General features: G+C 71.2%; 1 protein-coding gene across 1 annotated transcript in view; it reads right to left on the reverse strand.

Annotated features, from left to right (window-relative positions):
• LRCH4 (leucine rich repeats and calponin homology domain containing 4) overlaps positions 1 to 22,126 on the reverse strand; it is a 51,028-nt gene that overhangs the window by 27,792 nt on the left and 1,110 nt on the right.

Below are 22,126 nucleotides of genomic sequence, written 5' to 3' on the forward strand. Positions count from 1 at the left end.
AACCCAGCGCCCCTTTTCGGGTGTCCAGGGGCATCTGCTGCCCAGGGTAGCGCCACGGAGCCCCCCCAGCCACGGGCCGTGGCAGTGGCTCGTACCGGCGAACCGTGGCCCGGGCAGCTGCCACCGGCCGGACAGATGTTGTGCAACTGGAGCCACCAGGGAGGAGGCGAAAGCAAAGCGCCGCGGCGGGGCCAGATCAGCTCAAACGTCAGCCTCCGGCTGAAAACACGAAGCAGATGTTCCCCTTCTCGGCTGACGGGCAGCTCCCCCCACATTCCACTCGGGGGGGAGCCGCAGGTGAGACATTCTGCTGGGCCAGAAATAGCCCCCCGAGGGGAGGGTCAGAGCAAGTGCCAAGGGAGAGCTTAGAGCCACCAGCCAGCTGGCTTGGGGGGCACGGGGCCTGTCCCCTCTAGGGGGCGCCGGCTCCCCCTGGCCCCAGGGCAGGGACTGGCTGGCTCAGGGGGCAGGAATGGGGCAGGGGCCTGTCCCCTCTAGGGGACGCCGGCTCCCCCCCGGCCCCAGGGCAGGGACTGGTTGGCTCCGGGGGGCGGGGAATGGGGCAGGGGCCTGTCCCCTCTAGGGGGCGCTGGCTCCCACTCGGCCCCAGGGCGGGGACTGGCTGGCTCCGGGGGGCGGGGAATGGGGCAGGGTCCTGTCCCCTTTGGGGGGCGCTGGCTCCCACCCGGCCCCAGGGCGGGGACTGGCTGGCTCAGGGGGGTGGGAATGGGGCAGGGGCCTGTCCCCTTTGGGGGGCGCTGGCTCCCACCCGGCCCCAGGGCGGGGACTGGCTGGCTCAGGGGGGCAGGGAATGGGGCAGGGTCCTGTCCCCTCTGGGGGGCGCCGGCTCCCCCCCGGCCCCAGGGCAGGGACTGGCTGGCTCAGGGGGGTGGGAATGGGGCAGGGGCCTGTCCCCTTTGGGGGGCGCTGGCTCCCACCCGGCCCCAGGGCGGGGACTGGCTGGCTCAGGGGGGCAGGGAATGGGGCAGGGTCCTGTCCCCTCTGGGGGGCGCCGGCTCCCCCCCGGCCCCAGGGCGGGGACTGGCTGGCTCAGGGGGGCAGGGAATGGGGCAGGGGCCTGTCCCCTCTAGGGGGCGCCGGCTCCCCCCCGGCCCCAGGGCAGGGACTGCCTGGCTCGGGGGGGTGGTGCCAGGAGGCATGTGGCCATCAGCCAATGGGCACAACACCCAGGCCGGGGGGGGGGTAAAGCCCCTCCTGGCTGCAGGGAAGGCAGGGGCCCGGGGTGGGAGTCTAGGGGGATTCCCCACTCAGAGGGCCCCCCCGTCTGCCTGAGCCCCACGCAAGGGGAGAACAAACAGTTAAAGTGGATGGTTCCAGGCCAGACTGGCCGGCCGAACAGCTGAGACAGGGGGCAAATGGGGGTGTTCTGTGTTCAAAGTGACACCTCCCCTGCGCCCCCCACCCCGCACTACTGACCCACCTAAAAATAGCCCTGGCGGAGAGCCACAGGTTGGATTCCCCCTGCTCCCGGAAGAGCCGCCTGCCTGCCGGGTTTGCCCAAAACCGGCCTGAGAATGGGCCCTTTTTCTGGAGCCGATGGGGCAGGTGGAAGGCAGCATGACAGAGTGGTTAGAGCAGGGGGACTCTAATTCTACTGTGGTCTCAAGCAGTGATCCCCATGCCTCAGTTTCCCCTCCTCAAACACAAGCAAGGCTGCCAGCTGCCCCTTGGTGGATCTGCAGCCAGGCAGCGGCACAGAAGCCAGCAAGCATGCAGCCCAAGCAGGGCCAGAGACCGAGTGACGCACTCCGAAGTGCTGAGCTGCGCCGGGGGCCGGCTCCGAGGCGAGGGGCAGACCCGGAGGATGATCCCAGGCTCCTTTCCTGATACAAGCCAGGCCCTGGCAAGGTTTCAACATGCTGTACACGAGCCCAGCAGAGCTCTCTCCGCGTGGGGGGAGGGAGCCACCCAGCTGCCCTCCCGAGTCAAGAGCCTGGCTTGGTCACAACTCTGGGTTATATTCCATGCGCCAAGCAAGTCCCTACACCCCGTGCCTCAGTTTCCCCTCTCTGCGCACCTCTCCCCACCAGGGTTCATAACCGCCCTCTGGGGGAGAGAGGCAGGGTCCGATTCCTCCCACCACCTGACACCCGCAGAGCTCATTTTCCATTCCCCTCACCGCGGCCGAGGCTGGGACAGCCGTGGCCAATGCCCCGGGACATGTCGGAGCTCTGGGAAGGGCTGGTGGTGAAGCCGGGCCCAATGCCAGCTTGCGATACGACGGCAGCTTCGTCTCCAAGACGGCGCCAGGTCCTCAGGAAACGTGGTGAGAGCAGGGATTGGCTCTGTCTCCCTGAGCACGACAGGCTTGGAAGGACGATCTCGGCACCCTTGGGGATCTGGACCCTGGATTCCAGGGTTCTCCGTCTCCCGAGGGCCATAGCCAAGAACAGATGCTCTCCTGGAAGGTGATTTTGGCCAGAACAGGTTCTGGGGCTCAGGACGAGGGAAATGGGGGAGAATTTTCCAGCCTGGGTAAAACAGGAGGTCACGGCAGCTGGGCTAAACGCCGGGAATTCGGCATTTCTCTTGTGGCAGACAAGTCACCGAGGATTTGCTGGCGCCCACTGCTGCAGGTGGGAGGAACGCTGGGATTTCGGAGAACGTCTGGGCACCGTTGCAAATTTTTCATTCCCAGGGCTGCCTTGGTGCCCACAGGGCGGCTCCGAAGAGCTGGTCATTCATCCGTCTACCTTTGCCCCGAGGACGACGGCTGAACCGGAGACGGCCCAGAGAGCCCCAAAAACGGGGGAAAGGTTTTGGTAGGACACCAGCAGGCCTGAGGTGGCCGGTCATCGTCCGTAGCTCCCGTCACTGGCCAGAAGTGCTGGGCAAGGGGGGTGGTGTGCGGTGTTCACAGCTGGGCCCTTCAGCAGGCCTGGCAGGGCGTGGCCAGGCCGCGCCAGCCACGCCCGGAGGCAGCTGTGTCAATTCTCGTTTCTGAGCAGCCGGCAGGATGTGGCTTTCAAGCCGGCAGTGCTCTCTGGGCGCGCTGCGTTGCTGCGGGCTCCGGCGCCGCCTGCCCCTTGCCAGTGCCCGCTTCCTCCTTTGCGCGCCGGGGGGGCGGAGCCAAACCCAGCCGGCACACAGGGCGGGGAGCCCAGATCCCCTCAATGCACCCCCCTCAGGGGACCGTTAGATCACAGAAACGTAGGCCTGGCAGGGATCTCCAAGCCCACCCATCAGAGTCACGGCTGGCCCCCAGAGCCAGATTTACCCGGTGGGGACGCTTATCCTGGTCACCCTCAGCTCAGCCCCCTGCCCTGCGTCCACACTGGGCGAGGGGGCTTGAAAGCAGTCAACCCTGCCCACACAGCGAGCAAGCCCCAGCTGCGAACCAGTTCGGTTCTTAGCCTCAACGTGTCCTGCTGGGGGCTGGGCTGGACAGAACCCTTCTCCTCCTCTCCAGCGATCCCTGGCCCATCCTGGGGCCCACGGCGCCCGTCGGCTCCCGGCCCTCTTGGGGGTCGTCCCCTTGACGTATTTATAAGGAACAAACTCAGCCCCGCTCGGGTTCCTCCCCCGCCCCTGAGATAAACACGAGGTTGCATCACCCGGCCGGACCGAGGACAGCGTGCACTGCGCACGGCTCCCGAGTTCCCCTTCCACACCCAAAAGACACCACCGAACGAAGCCGCTGGGGGACACGTTCCAGCAGGGACACGCCGCTCCAGCGGCAGAGCGTTACGGGGGCTCGATTCCAGGGAGAAAATCCCGGGCACCTGGGGCTCTTTGATCCAGCGGAGAAAAGCAGGCAAGGGCCCAGCGGCTGGCACTAAACCCAGACCCGCTCCAGGGGGAACCGACAGGACTGGCCGATCACCCCTCTGGCCGTGCCTCCTCCAGCTGATCCCAGCCCACAAATCATGCGATCAACAGGCCGGTCACTGGCTGGGGTGTCCCGCTCCTTTCCCGTCCATTGATTTTTAAGCCCCCCTCCATTTCGAATGTAACCGTTCACAGCTGCACACAATCACGTCGGGTTAGTTCGACAATCGCTGACTGACGTAGCCGCTGAGAGTCACGAAGCGACAACGTCATAAAGCATCGAACCCAAAGTCTCGGTGGGGCAGGTCAAAACACGCAAAGCAAAGAGCCTGAGATCCATGCCCCGGGCCCCCGTCTGCTCTGCGCTGGCTAAACCAAACTTCCCAAGTCCAGAGACCGGGATTTCCACCAGTAAGTTCTCAAGTCGCAGTTTTCTTCCTTTGTCAATTTGTAAACCTGTACATTTCAGTTGAGGCTGGAATATATTTCTGGCCGTGCGGGTGTGTCCGGGGAAATCGCTGTTGACCGATAACAATCAAAACCGGTTTATGGCCAGAAAGAACCATCGAGCGACCACCAGTATGTTCCAGGCCATTGCAATACTTCCCCCAGCTCCCCCTGCACGCGTCTCCCGGGAAGGGTGGGACACCAGCCCTCCGGTGGCAGGGCTATGGCGGGGTTCGGAGACACAGACCGGTAGTGGCGCCGGGAGCACGGCTACCCTTGCGGTTCAGGCACTCGAAGACGGGAGATCGAGGACAGCCAGTCTCTGCGTTTGGAGTTTGTGCAGGGCCTAGCGCCAGAGCGGAGCGGGACTCCTAGACGCTACCATAATACATCTAATAAATGACGCCTAGCCCCTTGTGCCGGGGGTCCCGGGACTCGACGGGCACCCCCGTCACACAAGTACAGACAAAGTGACTTGCCCAAGGCCGTGCAGAAAATCTGTGACTCAGTTTCCCCCACTGGAAACCTGTCTGAGGGGGTGATGTTTCGCCAGGGATGGGGCTCTTGGCGCCTACAGGAACAGGTGCCAGCCCCGTGGCCAGACAGAGGATGGAGCAGGCTGGAGCCCGAGAGGCCACCTCGCCCAGGCACGCTAGGCCCAGCCCGCAGAGGGAGATCACAGCGCAGCCCCCTCGCCCAGCACTCCGGGCACATGATCTCGAGCCGGGTTTGCTCACAGCTCAGCTGAAGGAAAAGCCGGAGTCAGCAGACAATTGACTCATACGCTGCTGAGCGGTGGAGAGGGTCTGGGTCGCGGCTGGGGCTGAGGCTGTCCTGGCAGGGCTCCCCCAAAACGCAGGCGAGGGCAGGGGCTGGCAGCTTTCCAGCTGGCAACACGCCTGCCTGGGAGCTGGCCATGCCCTACACAGGATCCCCCTGCAATTCGGGGGAGAGCAAGGGGACGTCAGGGAGAACGTCACAGCCTCAGGGAAGTCATGCCCCTTTGTGCCTCAGTGTCCCCCTGGTATATGTCGCTAAGTGAGGGCTTAGCTGGAGGATGAACCAGTGGGCAGGGCGTTAGCCTGAGACACAGATGTAGGAATCCCCCTTGCTCCAGCAGACTCCCTGGGTGACCCTGAGTGAGGCAGGCTGCCTTTCTGTGCCTCAGTTTCCCCATCTGTGCAATGGGGATCATAGGCCCTCCCTGCCTCCCAGGAGGATCAACATATTAGAGCGTGGGGGGGGGAGAGATGGAGCTAAGGCAGACACAGTCCTCGTGCCTCAGGGCTGCAGACGAGCTAACTGCAGGGTCAGGGCGAGACAGGAGGGCAGGTGACCCCCCACACTGGTTACCGGGGGGCACATGCATTAACCACAGGGGTTAGCAGTCTCCGCAACAGCACCCAAACCCGGCCAATCATCCGGGTCTGCAGTCACTCGGCCAAGCTGGATCCACAGGTTTCCCCGTGGAGCGGGTCTGAAAGCGCCTCACCCCAGAGGTGGCTGCATTTCAGCGGCGCCCCGTCCGCCGCAGATCACGGACAGAAGTTGGCCGCTGGCAGCCGTAAGGCGGTGCCACTTCCCGAGTCTAGGGACTCATCTACACTACAAACTTAACTCGGTTTACAGCGCCTGTTCGGGTCACACCGCCCTCCTTCTGTCAGGGGGGCGCTCCTCACCAGGAGCACTAGCACTGACAGAAGAGGGTCAGCGTGGGGGGCTGAGAGCCAGGGCGGGGAGCCCCCCGCCCGCCCCAGGGCGACAGCCTGAGCTGTCTGGGGTTCACAGAGGGAGCTGACCAGCCTTTCGCGTCAATTTCATGGCAGCGGAGCCGTGAAACTGACGAGGATGACAGCTAGGGATGCTGCGTGGCCCCAACCCCGCTGAGAGAAGCACCCCCCAACACCCCAGCGCCCGCTCCTGCCACACCAGAGCCAGCAGCGACTTCGGCCAGCTTGGCCTCCCGGTGCCGGCAGGGCAGCCATGCCGTGTGTGACGAACTGGGAATGTTCTTAATGTTTGCTCTGAATACGGTGCTGGTGCCTCAGTGTCCCCATGGCAGTTCTTAATATCTAGGTGGTGGGATCAGGGTGTGTGATTGCTGCAGAGGAAGGGGCCAGTGCCCCTAAATGCCTGGCACTCTGTCTCCTAGCAGCTGATGGCCTGGGCCCCTCCTCTGCAAAGGTGCCAGCTAGAGGTGTTGGAGACAGAGATCAGGTGACCTCCTAGCCCAGGAAAGGGGCTGAGCAGAGAGGAGGGGCTGGAGGGGGTTGTTAGTCTGGAGCTGGCTGAAGGCAGACGTGGGGGTCTGGCTCACTGCCCCCCAGAATAGACCCGGCCGAGGGGTCCGGTTCTCTGTACCTACAAGCTCTGTGTTAGACCCTGTTCCTGTCATTGAATAAACCTCTGTGTTACTGGCTGGCTGAGAGTCACGTCTGACTGCAAAGTGGGGGTGCAGAACCCGGTGGCTTCCCCAGGACTCCACTGGGGCGACTCGCTGTGGGAAGCGCCCGGAAGGGCAGAGGATGCTGAATGCTCCAAGGAGAGACCCAGGAGGTGAAGCCGTGTGAGCTTCTTGCCCTGAACAAGTCTGCTCCAAGGGAGAGAAGGCTCCCCAGAGTCCTGCCTGGCTTTGTGGGGAGCAGCTCCAGAGCATCGCCCGGGGACTCTGTGACACCGCGTACGAGCAGCAGGCCTGAGAACTGTTCTCTTCTGCGCCCACTTACACTTTTGGCCTTTGCATCATCCCCCGGCAAGGAGTTCCGCAGGTTAGCTGTGTGCTGTATCCTCTTATCTGTGTGGAACCTGCTGCCTACTCCTTCGGTGAGCAAACCCTGGTCTGTGCGCTGCGTGAGGGGTAAACAACACTTCTCACGCCACCTTCTCCACCCCAGTCGTGACCACACAGACCTCCCTGCTGCTTGCAAACCGGGTCCGGCCAGGGCGCCGTCACCACCCCACACGCTGTTCGTCCTAGCCCCTTCCCAGCTTGGAAGGAAGCAATTTACACGGTAGGGCCTGGATTACATTGCTATCACTTTGACGTGAGAGAAAGCTCACCAGGGCCTGGCCTCTCCTTTCAGGGCCTGCCCATTTCCCCGCCAGAGGAACGGCGACCCGACGGCATTCCTCCCACGGCCTCCGGCACCCTGGCACCTGCAGCGCGGACACACCCCAAGCTAAGCCCTCAGCTGCTCTGAACAAAGGCAAAACCAGGCGGAGCTCGCCCGCTCCAGGCTTGGGAACGTTTCGGGGGAGTCTAAAAACAGGAATGAAAACATCCCTCACGGAGGCTCAGTGAGCAGAGAAAAGAAACCTTTAAACACAGCCTGCAATTAAAATAACCCAAGGTGCCTTCGACTCCTAGCCTCCTAAACCAACCTGGTTCCCCCGTCGGCCGCCGGTGCTTCTCTTGGCGCGGTCGTGCTCGGCAGGCCTGGGGCAGCGCTGGGTTTTCTACTACAGCTCGTTAAGAGCTCAGGATAAGAAATCCCCGGCCTTGCCTTCCAGCCCGCGACAGCTGGCGGATTTGCGGCACAGAAAGCTCGGTGGCTTTCGTGCTGTTTTGGCAGCAGGCCCTGGGCCCGGAGAGAGGCCGAGTTACAAGAGGAACAAAACGGGCAGTGCCAACCGGGCTCTGTGCGAGTGGAGCACACGCCGGTTTACGAGCCAGCGTCCCGAACAAGGCACCATCAGAGCCGATAGGATAAAGGAGCCCGTCCCAGGGCGGAGCGGGGCCTCCGGAGCCGAGACGTGGGCTCCCAGCCTAGCGCCCGTCCCAGGGCGGAGCGGGGCCTCCGGAGCGCGGATGTGGCCCACGCCAGCCTAGCGCCCGTCCCAGGGCGGAGCGGGGCCTCCGGAGCGCGGCCTCCGGAGCGCGGACGTGGGCTCCCAGCCTAGCGCCCGTCCCATGGCGGAGCGGGGCCTCCGGAGCGCGGACGTGGCCCACGCCAGCCTAGCGCCCGTCCCAGGGCGGAGCGGGGCCTCCGGAGCGCGGACGTGGCCCACGCCAGCCTAGCGCCCGTCCCAGGGCGGAGCGGGGCCTCCGGAGCGCGGACGTGGCCCACGCCAGCCTAGCGCCCGTCCCATGGCGGAGCGGGGCCTCCGGAGCGCGGACGTGGCCCACGCCAGCCTAGCGCCCGTCCCAGGGCGGAGCGGGGCCTCCGGAGCGCGGACGTGGCCCACGCCAGCCTAGCGCCCGTCCCAGGGCGGAGCGGGGCCTCCGGAGCGCGGCCTCCGGAGCGCGGACGTGGGCTCCCAGCCTAGCGCCCGTCCCATGGCGGAGCGGGGCCTCCGGAGCGCGGACGTGGCCCACGCCAGCCTAGCGCCCGTCCCAGGGCGGAGCGGGGCCTCCGGAGCGCGGACGTGGCCCACGCCAGCCTAGCGCCCGTCCCAGGGCGGAGCGGGGCCTCCGGAGCGCGGACGTGGCCCACGCCAGCCTAGCGCCCGTCCCATGGCGGAGCGGGGCCTCCGGAGCGCAGACGTGGCCTATGCCAGCCTAGCCTGGAGCCTGCTCCATCTTTTCCAGGTGAATTAGGAGTTTCAGCAAGTACCCCGCCCCCAGCTCCCCCTGCCCCCCATCTGGAGGTCTGCCATGGCATTCTCCCAAGTCCAAATATTGCTTTTGCCATCAGAGAGGAGCAAGAGCCCCCGCGAGGAACAGGAAAGCGCCTGGGGGAGGGAAGGGTGCCACCCGGCAGGGCGCTGTGGGAGGCACCCAACGAACGGGACAGAGAAAAACCCCACCCCGCCCCCCACACGCAGCGTTGACACATGTCATCATCTGCCCACCGCGAAGCTCTTCGGAAAAGGGAAGAGAGCAACTTCTTCTCTGCTCGCCGGAGAACGCGGCACAGTGACTGGCCTGAGATCACCCACCAGATCAACTGCAAAGCTAGTAATCGAACCCAGGAGTCCTGGCTGCCAGCCCCCACCGCTCTGACCCACCAGCCCCCACTCCCCTCCCAGAGCCGGGGAGAGAACCCAGGAGTCCTGGCTCCCAGCCCCACCTGCTCTGACCCACCAGCCCCCACTCCCCTCCCAGAGCCGGGGAGAGAACCCAGGAGTCCGGGCTCCCAGCCCCCCCTGCTCTAACCACCAGCGCCCCCTCCCCTCCCAGAGCCGGGGAGAGAACCCAGGAGTCCTGGCTCCCAGCCCCCCTGCTCTAACCCACCAGCCCCCACTCCTCTCTCAGAGCCGGGGAGACAACCCAGGAGTCCTGGCTCCCAGCCCCCCTGCTCTAGCCCACCAGCCCCCACTCCTCTCCCAGAGCCGGGGAGAGAACCCAGGAGTCCTGGCTCCCAGTCCCCACTCCCCTCCCAGAGCCAGGGAGAGAACCCAGGTGTCCTGGCCCCTCTCCACTGAACCAGGCCAATATTAAGTCAAGCGACATGTTACTTGTACCAACAGAGCGTAACAAAATGGGCTGGAAATCTGATTACTGTGACTGAAGAAGGAAGTGCCCGTGACCCAGCCTTGCCACTCACACCCAGAGCTCGCCAGAACGTGGGTCCACTGCGGGCCCGGGTGTGCCTGCCCGCCCCCCGAGGGACCAATTCCCACCGCTCTGCCCCTGCTCAGGCCCCAGCCCCGGGGATCAGGGCTCAGCAGCTGCAGAGCCCTTGGCAAGTCAGCTCCAACGGGGCGAGATTCGTGCAAAGCAGGTGTACAGGAAGCGGCCTGGCACGAATATTGTAAACAACGAGGAGGGCACATCTCCGGGGCGCTGCGAGATCTGAGGCCGAGGGACTCGCGTGGGGAGACTGCAAGGGGTGCTCCCCACAAACCAGTCACCGGGTGTCACCAAAGGAGGGGGAGAAACCAGAGGGTGCACAGAAGGGCCACAAGGACATGAGGGCGAGGAAGGGAGACCCCTAAGGATCTCTAGGGCCAGGCTTCCCACGGGGCTGCCCCGTGTCTCGCCATACCAGCCGCACGTCCCCCTGCCTGCCCTGACAAAGCAGCCATGCCAAATCCGACACATCTCAAGTCCAGGTCAGGCGAGCACCCCCAGGAAGGAAAAGAGCAGCCTGGGGAGACAGGGCTGGCCTGAGAGTTCAAGTTCCTGCATGATCTTGGGAAAGTGAAGTCAGCCCTGCCTCAGTTTCCCCATCTGTAAAATTGCCTCCTGTTTGCACAATAGGGCCCCGATCTCAGGGTGCCTGTAATACCCATAAAGGATCCATGAAGACACCTGTTTCGCAGCCGTTTCACTTCCAGGTGACTCAACGCCACACCGTTTGCAGCTTTCTTTGTTTGCAGGAGAGCTGCTCGTGTAGCCAGGTTCGGACCCGACTCTTGCTAAGCAAACTCGGGGCCTCACCAGGACAGAGGGACGGCAACCGGGACAAAGAACGCCAGGCACCTGCTGTGAAGTGACCCGAGCACAGCTTGCCCCACGCCAGGCCTGTGACTGGCACCCCCGGATGCTCCCCGTGGAACGGCGCTGGGGACGGCGCAATTCACTGGGGCACAAAGGGCCGTGTGTTTGCCCCCTCCCCCCAACGGCCCATCAGACTCTCATTGTCTTGGCAGCTCTGGATCCCGCAGGGAAACCGCGGTCGCCAGGCCCAGCAGGGACACAAAGGCCGGGCAAGCGCCCGAGAGGGCTGAGCGTGGCTAAACCCCTTGGGCACAGGGCCCGGGGGGCAGGGTCTGGCTGGGCGAGAGCCCCAGGGGGCTGAGCGTGGCTAACGCCCCTGGGCCCGGGGGCAGGGTCCGGCCGGGCGAGCGCCCCAGGGGCTGAGCGTGGCTAACGCCCCTGGGCACAGGGCCCAGGGGGCAGGGTCCGGCCGGGCGAGCGCCCGAGGGGGCTGAGCGTGGCTAACGCCCCTGGGCCCGGGGGCAGGGTCCGGCCGGGCGAGCGCCCCAGGGGCTGAGCGTGGCTAACGCCCCTGGGCCCGGGGGCAGGGTCCGGCCGGGCGAGCGCCCCAGGGGCTGAGCGTGGCTAACGCCCCTGGGCACAGGGCCCGGGGGCCAGGGTCCGGCCGGGCGAGCGCCCCAGGGGCTGAGCGTGGCTAACGCCCCTGGGCACAGGGCCCCGGGGGCAGGGTCCGGCCGGGCGAGCGCCCCAGGGGCTGAGCGTGGCTAACGCCCCTGGGCACAGGGCCCGGGGGGCAGGGTCCGGCCGGGCGAGCGCCCCAGGGCTGAGCGTGGCTAATGCCCCTGGGCCCAAGGGGCAGGGTCCGGCCGGGCGAGCGCCTCAGGGGGCTGAGCGAGGCTAACGCCCCTGGGCACATGGCCTGGGGGGCAGGGTCCGGCCGGGCGAGCGCCTCAGGGGGCTGAGCGTGGCTAACGCCCCTGGGCACAGGGCCCGGGGGGCAGGATTCGGCCGGGCGAGCGCCCCAAGGGCTGAGTATGGCTAACGCCCCTGGGCACAGGGCACGGGGGGCAGGGTCCGGCCGGGCGAGCGCCCCAGGGGGCTGAGCGTGGCTAACGCCCCTGGGCACAGGGCCCGGGGGGCAGGGTCCGGCCGGGCGAGCGCCCCAGGGGCTGAGCGTGGCTAACGCCCCTGGACACAGGGCCCGGGGGGCAGGGTCCGGCTGAGCGTCGCTAACGCCCCTGGGCACAGGGCCCAGGGGGCAGGGTCCGGCCGGGGCAGCGGGGGCTGAGTGTGGCTAACGCCCCTGGACACAGGGCCCGGGGGGCAGGGTCCGGCTGAGCGTCGCTAACGCCCCTGGGCACAGGGCCCGGGGGGCAGGGTCCGGCCGGGCGAGTGCCCCAGGGGGCTGAGTGTGGCTAACGCCCCTGGGTACAGGGCCCGGGGGGCAGGGTCCGGCCGGGCGAGCGCCCCAGGGGCTGAGCGTGGCTAACGCCCCTGGGCACAGGGCCGGGGGGCAGGGTCCGGCTGAGTGTGGCTAACGCCCCTGGGCACAGGGCCCGGGGGGCAGGGTCCGGCCGGGCGAGCGCCCCAGGGGGCTGAGTGTGGCTAACGCCCCTGGGCAAAGGGCCGGGGGGCAGGGTCCGGCTGAGCGTGGCTAACGCCCCTGGGCACAGGGCCGGGGGGCAGGGTCCGGCTGAGCGTGGCTAACGCCCCTGGGCACAGGGCCGGGGGGCAGGGTCCGGCTGAGCGTGGCTAACGCCCCTGGGCACAGGGCCGGGGGGCAGGGTCCGGCTGAGCGTGGCTAACGCCCCTGGGCACAGGGCCGGGGGGCAGGGTCCGGCTGAACGTGGCTAACGCCCCTGGGCACAGGGCCCGGGGGGCAGGGTCCGCCTGAGTGTGGCTAACGCCCCTGGGCACAGGCCTGGGGGGCAGGGTCCGGCTGAGCGTGGCTAACGCCCCTGGGCACAGGGCCGGGGGGCAGGGTCCGGCTGAGCGTGGCTAACGCCCCTGGGCACAGGGCCCGGGGGGCAGGGTCCGGCCGGGCGAGCGCCCCGGGGGCTGAGCGTGGCTAACGCCCCTGGGCACAGGGCCCGGGGGGCAGGGTCCGGCTGAACGTGGCTAACGCCCCTGGGCACAGGGCCTGGGGGGCAGGGTCCGGCTGAGGGTGGCTAACGCCCCTGGGCACAGGGCCCGGCCGGGGCAGGGTCCGGCTGAGTGTGGCTAACGCCCCTGGGCACAGGCCTGGGGGGCAGGGTCCGGCTGAGGGTGGCTAACGCCCCTGGGCACAGGGCCCGGCCGGGGCAGGGTCCGGCTGAGTGTGGCTAACGCCCCTGGGCACAGGGCCGGGGGGGCAGGGTCCGGCTGAGCGTGGCTAACGCCCCTGGGCACAGGGCCGGGGGGCAGGGTCCGGCTGAGCGTGGCTAATGCCCCTGGGCACAGGGCCGGGGGGCAGGGTCCGGCTGAGCGTGGCTAACGCCCCTGGGCACAGGGCCGGGGGGCAGGGTCCGGCTGAACGTGGCTAACGCCCCTGGGCACAGGGCCCGGGGGCAGGGTCCGGCTGAGTGTGGTTAACGCCCCTGGGCACAGGGCCCGGCCGGGGCAGGGTCCGGCTGAGCGTGGCTAACGCCCCTGGGCACAGGCCCGGGGGGCAGGGTCCGGCTGAGTGTGGCTAACGCCCCTGGGCACAGGGCCCGGCCGGGGCAGGGTCCGGCTGAGGGTGGCTAACGCCCCTGGGCACAGGGCCGGGGGGCAGGGTCCGGCTGAGCGTGGCTAACGCCCCTGGGCACAGCGCCCGGGGGGCAGGGTCCGGCTGAGCGTGGCTAACGCCCCTGGGCACAGCGCCCGGGGGGCAGGGTCCGGCTGAGCGTGGCTAACGCCCCTGGGCACAGGGCCGGGGGGCAGGGTCCGGCTGAGCGTGGCTAACGCCCCTGGGCACAGGGCCGGGGGGCAGGGTGTGGCTAACACCCCTGGGCACAGGGCCGGGGGGCAGGGTCCGGCTGAGTGTGGCTAACGCCCCTGGGACAGGGCCCGGGGGCAGGGTCCGGCTGAGGGTGGCTAACGCCCCTGGGCCCGAGGGGCAGGGTCCGGCCGGGCGAGCGCCCCAGGGGGCTGAGTGTGGCTAACGCCCCTGGGCACAGGGCCCGAGGGGCAGGGTCCGGCCGGGCGAGCGCCCCAGGGGGCTGAGTGTGGCTAACGCCCCTGGGCACAGGCCCGGGGGGCAGGGCCCGGCTGAGGGTGGCTAACGCCCCTGGGCACAGGGCCGGGGGGCAGGGTCCGGCTGAGCGTGGCTAACGCCCCTGGGCACAGGGCCGGGGGGCAGGTCCGGCTGAGCGTGGCTAACGCCCCTGGGCACAGGGCCGGGGGCAGGGTCCGGCTGAGGGTGGCTAACGCCCCTGGGCACAGGGCCGGGGGGCAGGGTCCGGCTGAGGGTGGCTAACGCCCCTGGGCACAGGCCCGGGGGGCAGGGTCCGGCTGAGCGTGGCTAACGCCCCTGGGCACAGGGCCGGGGGGCAGGGTCCGGCTGAGGGTGGCTAACGCCCCTGGGCCCGAGGGGCAGGGTCCGGCCGGGCGAGCGCCCCAGGGGGCTGAGTGTTGGCTAACGCCCCTGGGCACAGGGCCCGAGGGGCAGGGTCCGGCCGGGCGAGCGCCCCAGGGGGCTGAGTGTGGCTAACGCCCCTGGGCACAGGCCCGGGGGGCAGGGCCCGGCTGAGGGTGGCTAACGCCCCTGGGCACAGGGCCGGGGGGCAGGGTCCGGCTGAGCGTGGCTAACGCCCCTGGGCACAGGGCCGGGGGGCAGGGTCCGGCTGAGCGTGGCTAACGCCCCTGGGCACAGGGCCGGGGGGCAGGGTCCGGCTGAGGGTGGCTAACGCCCCTGGGCAAAGGGCCGGGGGGCAGGGTCCGGCTGAGGGTGGCTAACGCCCCTGGGCACAGGCCCGGGGGGCAGGGTCCGGCTGAGCGTGGCTAACGCCCCTGGGCACAGGGCCGGGGGGCAGGGTCCGGCTGAGCGTGGCTAACGCCCCCTGGGCACAGGGCCGGGGGGCAGGGTCCGGCTGAGCGTGGCTAACGCCCCTGGGCACAGGGCCGGGGGGCAGGGTCCGGCTGAACGTGGCTAACGCCCCTGGGCACAGGGCCCGGGGGGCAGGGTCCGGCTGAGTGTGGCTAACGCCCCTGGGCACAGGGCCCGGCCGGGGCAGGGTCCGGCTGAGGGTGGCTAACGCCCCTGGGCAACAGGGCCGGGGGGCAGGGTCCGGCTGAGCGTGGCTAACGCCCCTGGGCACAGGGCCGGGGGGCAGGGTCCGGCTGAGTGTGGCTAACGCCCCTGGGCACAGGGCCGGGGGGCAGGGTCCGGCTGAGTGTGGCTAACGCCCCTGGGCACAGGCCTGGGGGGCAGGGTCCGGCTGAGCGTGGCTAACGCCCCTGGGCACAGGCCTGGGGGGCAGGGTCCGGCTGAGCGTGGCTAACGCCCCTGGGCACAGGGCCGGGGGGCAGGGTGTGGCTAACACCCCTGGGCACAGGGCCGGGGGGCAGGGTCCGGCTGAGTGTGGCTAACGCCCCTGGGACAGGGCCCGGGGGCAGGGTCCGGCTGAGGGTGGCTAACGCCCCTGGGCCCGAGGGGCAGGGTCCGGCCGGGCGAGCGCCCCAGGGGGCTGAGTGTGGCTAACGCCCCTGGGCACAGGGCCCGAGGGGCAGGGTACGGCCGGGCAAGAGCGCCCCAGGGGCCTGCTGAGGGTAGTGGCTAACGCCCCTGGGCACAGGGCCCGGGGGTCAGGGCCCGGCTGAGGGTGGCTAACGCCCCTGGGCACAGGGCCGGGGGCAGGGTCCGGCTGAGGGTGGTCTAACGCCCCTGGGCACAGGGCCGGGGGGCAGGGTCCGGCTGAGGGTGGCTAACGCCCCTGGGCACAGGGCCCGGGGGGCAGGGTCCGGCTGAGGGTGGCTAACGCCCCTGGGCACAGGGCCCGGGGGGCAGGGTCCGGCTGAGGGTGGCTAACGCCCCTGGGCACAGGGCCCGGGGGGCAGGGTCCGGCTGAGGGTGGCTAACGCCCCTGGGCACAGGGCCCGGGGGGCAGGGTCCGGCTGAGGGTGGCTAACGCCCCTGGGCACAGGCCCGGGGGGCAGGGTCCGGCTGAGGGTGGCTAACGCCCTGGGCACAGGGCCCGGGGGGCAGGGTCCGGCTGAGGGTGGCTAACGCCCCTGGGCACAGGGCCCGGGGGGCAGGGTCCGGCTGAGGGTGGCTAACGCCCCTGGGCACAGGGCCCGGGGGGCAGGGTCCGGCTGAGGGTGGCTAACGCCCCTGGGCACAGGGCCCGGGGGGGCAGGGTCCGGCTGAGGGTGGCTAACGCCCCTGGGGCACAGGGCCCGGGGGGCAGGGTCCGGCTGAGGGTGGCTAACGCCCCTGGGCACAGGGCCCGGGTGCAGGGTCCGGCTGAGGGTGGCTAACGCCCCTGGGCACAGGGCCCGGGGGGCAGGGTCCGCTGAGGGTGGCTAACGCCCCTGGGCACAGGGCCCGGGGGGCAGGGTCCGGCTGAGGGTGGCTAACGCCCCTGGGCACAGGGCCCGGGGGGCAGGGTCCGGCTGAGGGTGGCTAACGCCCCTGGGCACAGGGCCCGGGGGGCAGGGTCCGGCTGAGGGTGGCTAACGCCCCTGGGCACAGGGCCCGGGGGGCAGGGTCCGGCTGAGGGTGGCTAACGCCCCTGGGCACAGGGCCCGGGGGGCAGGGTCCGGCTGAGGGTGGCTAACGCCCCTGGGCACAGGGCCCGGGGGGCAGGGTCCGGCTGAGGGTGGCTAACGCCCCTGGGCACAGGGCCCGGGGGGCAGGGTCCGGCTGAGGGTGGCTAACGCCCCTGGGCACAGGGCCCGGGGGGCAGGGTCCGGCTGAGGGTGGCTAACGCCCCTGGGCACAGGGCCCGGGGGGCAGGGTCCGGCTGAGGGTGGCTAACGCCCCTGGGCACAGGGCCCGGGGGGCAGGGTCCGGCTGAGGGTGGCTAACGCCCCTGGGCACAGGGCCCGGGGGGCAGGGTCCGGCTGAGGGTGGCTAACGCCCCTGGGCACAGGGCCCGGGGGGCAGGGTCCGGCTTGAGGGTGGCTAACGCCCCTGGGCACAGGGCCCGGGGGGCAGGGTCCGGCTGAGGGTGGCTAACGCCCCTGGGCACAGGGCCCGTGGGGGCAGGGTCCGGCTGAGGGTGGCTAACGCCCCTGGGCACAGGGCCCGGGGGGCAGGGTCCGGCTGAGGGTGGCTAACGCCCCTGGGCACAGGCCCGGGGGGCAGGGTCCGGCTGAGGGTGGCTAACGCCCCTGGGCACAGGGCCCGGGGGGCAGGGTCCGGCTGAGGGTGCTAACGCCCCTGGGCACAGGGCCCGGGGGGCAGGGTTCCGGCTGAGGGTGGCTAACGCCCCTGGGCACAGGGCCCGGGGGGCAGGGTCCGGCTGAGGGTGGCTAACGCCCCTGGGCACAGGGCCCGGGGGGCAGGGTCCGGCTGAGGGTGGCTAACGCCCCTGGGCACAGGGCCCGGGGGGCAGGGTCCGGCTGAGGGTGGCTAACGCCCCTGGGCACAGGGCCCGGGGGGCAGGGTCCGGCTGAGGGTGGCTAACGCCCCTGGGCACAGGGCCCGGGGGGCAGGGTCCGGCTGAGGGTGGCTAACGCCCCTGGGCACAGGGCCCGGGGGGCAGGGTCCGGCTGAGGTGGCTAACGCCCCTGGGCACAGGGCCCGGGGGGCAGGGTCCGGCTGAGGGTGGCTAACGCCCCTGGGCACAGGGCCCGGGGGGCAGGGTCCGGCTGAGTGTGGCTAACGCCCCTGGGCACAGGGCCGGGGGGCAGGTGTCCGGCTGAGGGTGGCTAACGCCCCTGGGCACAGGGCCCGGGGGGCAGGGTCCGGCTGAGGGTGGCTAACGCCCCTGGGCACAGGGCCCGGGGGGCAGGGTCCGGCTGAGGGTGGCTAACGCCCCTGGGCACAGGGCCGGGGGGCAGGGTCCGGCTGAGGGTGGCTAACGCCCCTGGGCACAGGGCCCGGGGGGCAGGGTCCGGCTGAGGGTGGCTAACGCCCTGGGCCACAGGGCCCGGGGGGGCAGGGTCCGGCTGAGGGTGGCTAACGCCCCTGGGCACAGGGCCCGGGGGGCAGGGTCCGGCTGAGGGTGGCTAACGCCCCTGGGCACAGGGCCCGGGGGGCAGGGTCCGGCTGAGGGTGGCTAACGCCCCTGGGCACAGGGCCCGGGGGGCAGGGTCCGGCTGAGGGTGGCTAACGCCCCTGGGCACAGGGCCCGGGGGGCAGGGTCCGGCTGAGGGTGGCTAACGCCCCTGGGCACAGGGCCCGGGGGGCAGGGTCCGGCTGAGGGTGGCTAACGCCCCTGGGCACAGGGCCCGGGGGGCAGGGTCCGGCTGAGGGTGGCTAACGCCCCTGGGCACAGGGCCGGGGGGCAGGGTCCGGCTGAGGGTGGCTAACGCCCCTGGGCACAGGGCCCGGGGGGCAGGGTCCGGCTGAGGGTGGCTAACGCCCCTGGGCACAGGGCCGGGGGGCAGGGTCCGGCTGAGGGTGGCTAACGCCCCTGGGCACAGGGGGGCCCGGGGGGCAGGGTCCGGCTGAGGGTGGCTAACGCCCCTGGGCACAGGGCCCGGGGGGCAGGGTCCGGCTGAGGGTGGCTAACGCCCCTGGGCACAGGGCCCGGGGGCAGGGTCCGGCTGAGGGTGGCTAACGCCCCTGGGCACAGGGCCCGGGGGGCAGGGTCCGGCTGAGCGGTGGGCTAACGCCCCTGGGCACAGGGCCGGGGGGCAGGGTCCGGCTGAGCGTGGCTAACGCCCCTGGGCACAGGGCCGGGGGGCAGGGTCCCGGCTGAGCGTGGCTAACGCCCCTGGGCACAGGGCCGGGGGGCAGGGTCCGTCTGAGCGTGGCTAACGCCCCTGGGCACAGGGCCGGGGGGCAGAGGTCCGGCTGAGGGTGGCTAACGCCCCTGGGGCACAGGGGCCGGGGGCAGGGTCCGGCTGAGCGTGGCTAACGCCCCTGGGCACAGGGCCCGGGGGGCAGGGTTCCGGCTGAGGGTGGCTAACGCCCCTGGGCACAGGGCCGGGGGGCAGGGTCCGGCTGAGGGTTGGCTAACGCCCCTGGGCACAGGGCCGTGGGGGCAGGGTCCGGCTGAGGGTGGCTAACGGCCCCTGGGCACAGGGCCCGGGGGGCAGGGTCCGGCTGAGGGTGGCTAACGCCCCTGGGCACAGGGCCGGGGGGCAGGGTCCGGCTGAGCGTGGCTAACGCCCCTGGGCACAGCGCCCGGGGGGAAGGGTCCGGCTGAGGGTGGCTAACGCCCCTGGGCACAGGGCCGGGGGGCAGGGTCCGGCTGAGGGTGGCTAACGCCCCTGGGCACAGGGCCCGGGGGGCAGGGTCCGGCCGGGCGAGCGCCCCAGGGCTGAGGGTGGCTAACACCCCTGGGCACAGGGCCGGGGGGCAGGGTCCGGCTGAGGGTGGCTAACGCCCCTGGGCACAGGCCTGGGGGGCAGGGTCCGGCTGAGGGTGGCTAACGCCCCTGGGCACAGGGCCGGGGGGCAGGGTCCGGCTGAGGGTGGCTAACGCCCCTGGGCACAGGGCCGGGGGGCAGGGTCCGGCTGAGCGTGGCTAACGCCCCTGGGCACAGGGCCGGGGGGCAGGGTCCGGCTGAGGGTGGCTAACGCCCCTGGACACAGGGCCCGGGGGGCAGGGCCCGGCTGAGTGTGGCTAACGCCCCTGGACACAGGGCCCGGGGGGCAGGGCCCGGCTGAGCGTGGCTAACGCCCCTGGGCACAGGCCCGGGGGGCAGGGTCCGGCTGAGGGTGGCTAACACCCCTGGGCACAGGGCCGGGGGGCAGGGTCCGGCTGAGCGTGGCTAACGCCCCTGGGCACAGGGCCGGGGGGCAGGGTCCGGCTGAGTGTGGCTAACGCCCCTGGGCACAGGCCTGGGGGGCAGGGTCCGGCTGAGCGTGGCTAACGCTCCTGGGCACAGGGCCCGGGGGGCAGGGTCCGGCTGAGGGTGGCTAACGCCCCTGGGCACAGGCCTGGGGGGCAGGGTCCGGCTGAGGGTGGCTAACGCCCCTGGGCACAGGGCCCGGGGGGCAGGGTCCGGCTGAGCGTGGCTAACGCCCCTGGGCACAGGGCCGGGGGGCAGGGTCCGGCTGAGCGTGGCTAACGCCCCTGGGCACAGGGCCCGGGGGGCAGGATCCGGCCGGGCGAGCGCCCCAGGGCTGAGCGTGGCTAACACCCCTGGGCACAGGGCCGGGGGGCAGGGTCCGGCTGAGCGTGGCTAACGCCCCTGGGCACAGGGCCGGGGGGCAGGTTCCGGCTGAGGGTGGCTAACGCCCCTGGGCACAGGGCCGGGCGGCAGGGTCCGGCTGAGGGTGGCTAACGCCCCTGGGCACAGGGCCGGGGGGCAGGGTCCGGCTGAGGGTGGCTAACGCCCCTGGGCACAGGGCCGGGGGGCAGGGTCCGGCTGAGGGTGGCTAACGCCCCTGGGCACAGGGCCGGGGGCAGGGTCCGGCTGAGCGTGGCTAACGCCCCTGGGCACAGGGCCGGGGGGCAGGGTCCGGCTGAGGGTGGCTAACGCCCCTGGGCACAGGCCCTGGGGGCAGGGTCCGGCTGAGGGTGGCTAACACCCCTGGGCACAGGGCCCAGGGGGCAGGATCCGGCCGGGCGAGCGCCCCAGGGCTGAGCGTGGCTAACACCCCTGGGCACAGGGCCGGGGGGCAGGGTCCGGCTGAGGGTGGCTAACACCCCTGGGCACAGGCCCGGGGGGCAGGGTCCGGCTGAGGGTGGCTAACACCCCTGGGCACAGGGCACAGGGGGCAGGATCCGGCCGGGCGAGCGCCCCAGGGCTGAGCGTGGCTAACACCCCTGGGCACAGGGCCGGGGGGCAGGGTCCGGCTGAGGGTGGCTAACACCCCTGGGCACAGGGCCGGGGGGCAGGGTCCGGCTGAGGGTGGCTAACGCCCGTGGGCACAGGGCCGGGGGGCAGGGTCCGGCTGAGCGTGGCTAACGCCCCTGGGCACAGGCCCGGGGGGCAGGGCCCGGCTGAGCGTGGCTAACGCCCCTGGGCACAGGGCCGGGGGGCAGGGCCCGGCTGAGCGTGGCTAACGCCCCTGGGCACAGGGCCGGGGGGCAGGGCCCGGCTGAGGGTGGCTAACGCCCCTGGGCACAGGGCCCGGGGGGCAGGGTCCGGCTGAGGGTGGCTAACGCCCCTGGGCACAGGGCCGGGGGGCAGGGTCCGGCTGAGCGTGGCTAACGCCCCTGGGCACAGGGCCGGGGGGCAGGGTCCGGCTGAGGGTGGCTAACGCCCCTGGGCACAGGGCCGGGGGGCAGGGTCCGGCTGAGGGTGGCTAACGCCCCTGGGCACAGGGCCGGGGGGCAGGGTCCGGCTGAGGGTGGCTAACGCCCCTGGGCACAGGGCCCGGGGGGCAGGGTCCGGCTGAGCGTGGCTAACGCCCCTGGGCACAGGGCCGGGGGGCAGGGTCCGGCTGAGGGTGGCTAACGCCCCTGGGCACAGGGCCCGGGGGGCAGGGTCCGGCTGAGGGTGGCTAACGCCCCTGGGCACAGGGCCCGGGGGGCAGGGTCCGGCTGAGGGTGGCTAACGCCCCTGGGCACAGGGCCGGGGGGCAGGGTCCGGCTGAGCGTGGCTAACGCCCCTGGGCACAGGGCCGGGGGGCAGGGTCCGGCTGAGCGTGGCTAACGCCCCTGGGCACAGGGCTGGGGGGCAGGGTCCGGCTGAGGGTGGCTAACGCCCCTGGGCACAGGGTCGGGGGGCAGGGTCCGGCTGAGGGTGGCTAACGCCCCTGGGCACAGGGCCGGGGGGCAGGGTCCGGCTGAGCGTGGCTAACGCCCCTGGGCACAGGGCCGGGGGGCAGGGTCCGGCTGAGCGTGGCTAACGCCCCTGGGCACAGGGCCGGGGGGCAGGGTCCGGCTGAGCGTGGCTAACGCCCCTGGGCACAGGGCCGGGGGGCAGGGTCCGGCTGAGCGTGGCTAACGCCCCTGGGCACAGGGCCCGGGGGGCAGGGTCCGGCTGAGCGTGGCTAACGCCCCTGGGCACAGGCCCGGGGGGCAGGGTCCGGCTGAGGGTGGCTAACGCCCCTGGGCACAGGGCCGGGGGGCAGGGTCCGGCTGAGGGTGGCTAACGCCCCTGGGCACAGGGCCCGGGGGGCAGGGTCCGGCTGAGTGTGGCTAACGCCCCTGGGCACAGGGCCGGGGGGCAGGGTCCGGCTGAGGGTGGCTAACGCCCCTGGGCACAGGGCCGGGGGGCAGGGTCCGGCTGAGGGTGGCTAACGCCCCTGGGCACAGGGCCGGGGGGCAGGGTCCGGCTGAGGGTGGCTAACGCCCCTGGGCACAGGGCCGGGGGGCAGGGTCCGGCTGAGGGTGGCTAACGCCCCTGGGCACAGGGCCGGGGGGCAGGGTCCGGCTGAGGGTGGCTAACGCCCCTGGGCACAGGGCCCGGGGGGCAGGGTCCGGCTGAGCGTGGCTAACGCCCCTGGGCACAGGGCCGGGGGGCAGGGTCCGGCTGAGGGTGGCTAACGCCCCTGGGCACAGGGCCGGGGGGCAGGGTCCGGCTGAGGGTGGCTAACGCCCCT

Source organism: Gopherus flavomarginatus, chromosome 23 (assembly GCF_025201925.1).
Source record: "Gopherus flavomarginatus isolate rGopFla2 chromosome 23, rGopFla2.mat.asm, whole genome shotgun sequence".
NCBI classification, from domain to species: domain Eukaryota; kingdom Metazoa; phylum Chordata; order Testudines; family Testudinidae; genus Gopherus; species Gopherus flavomarginatus.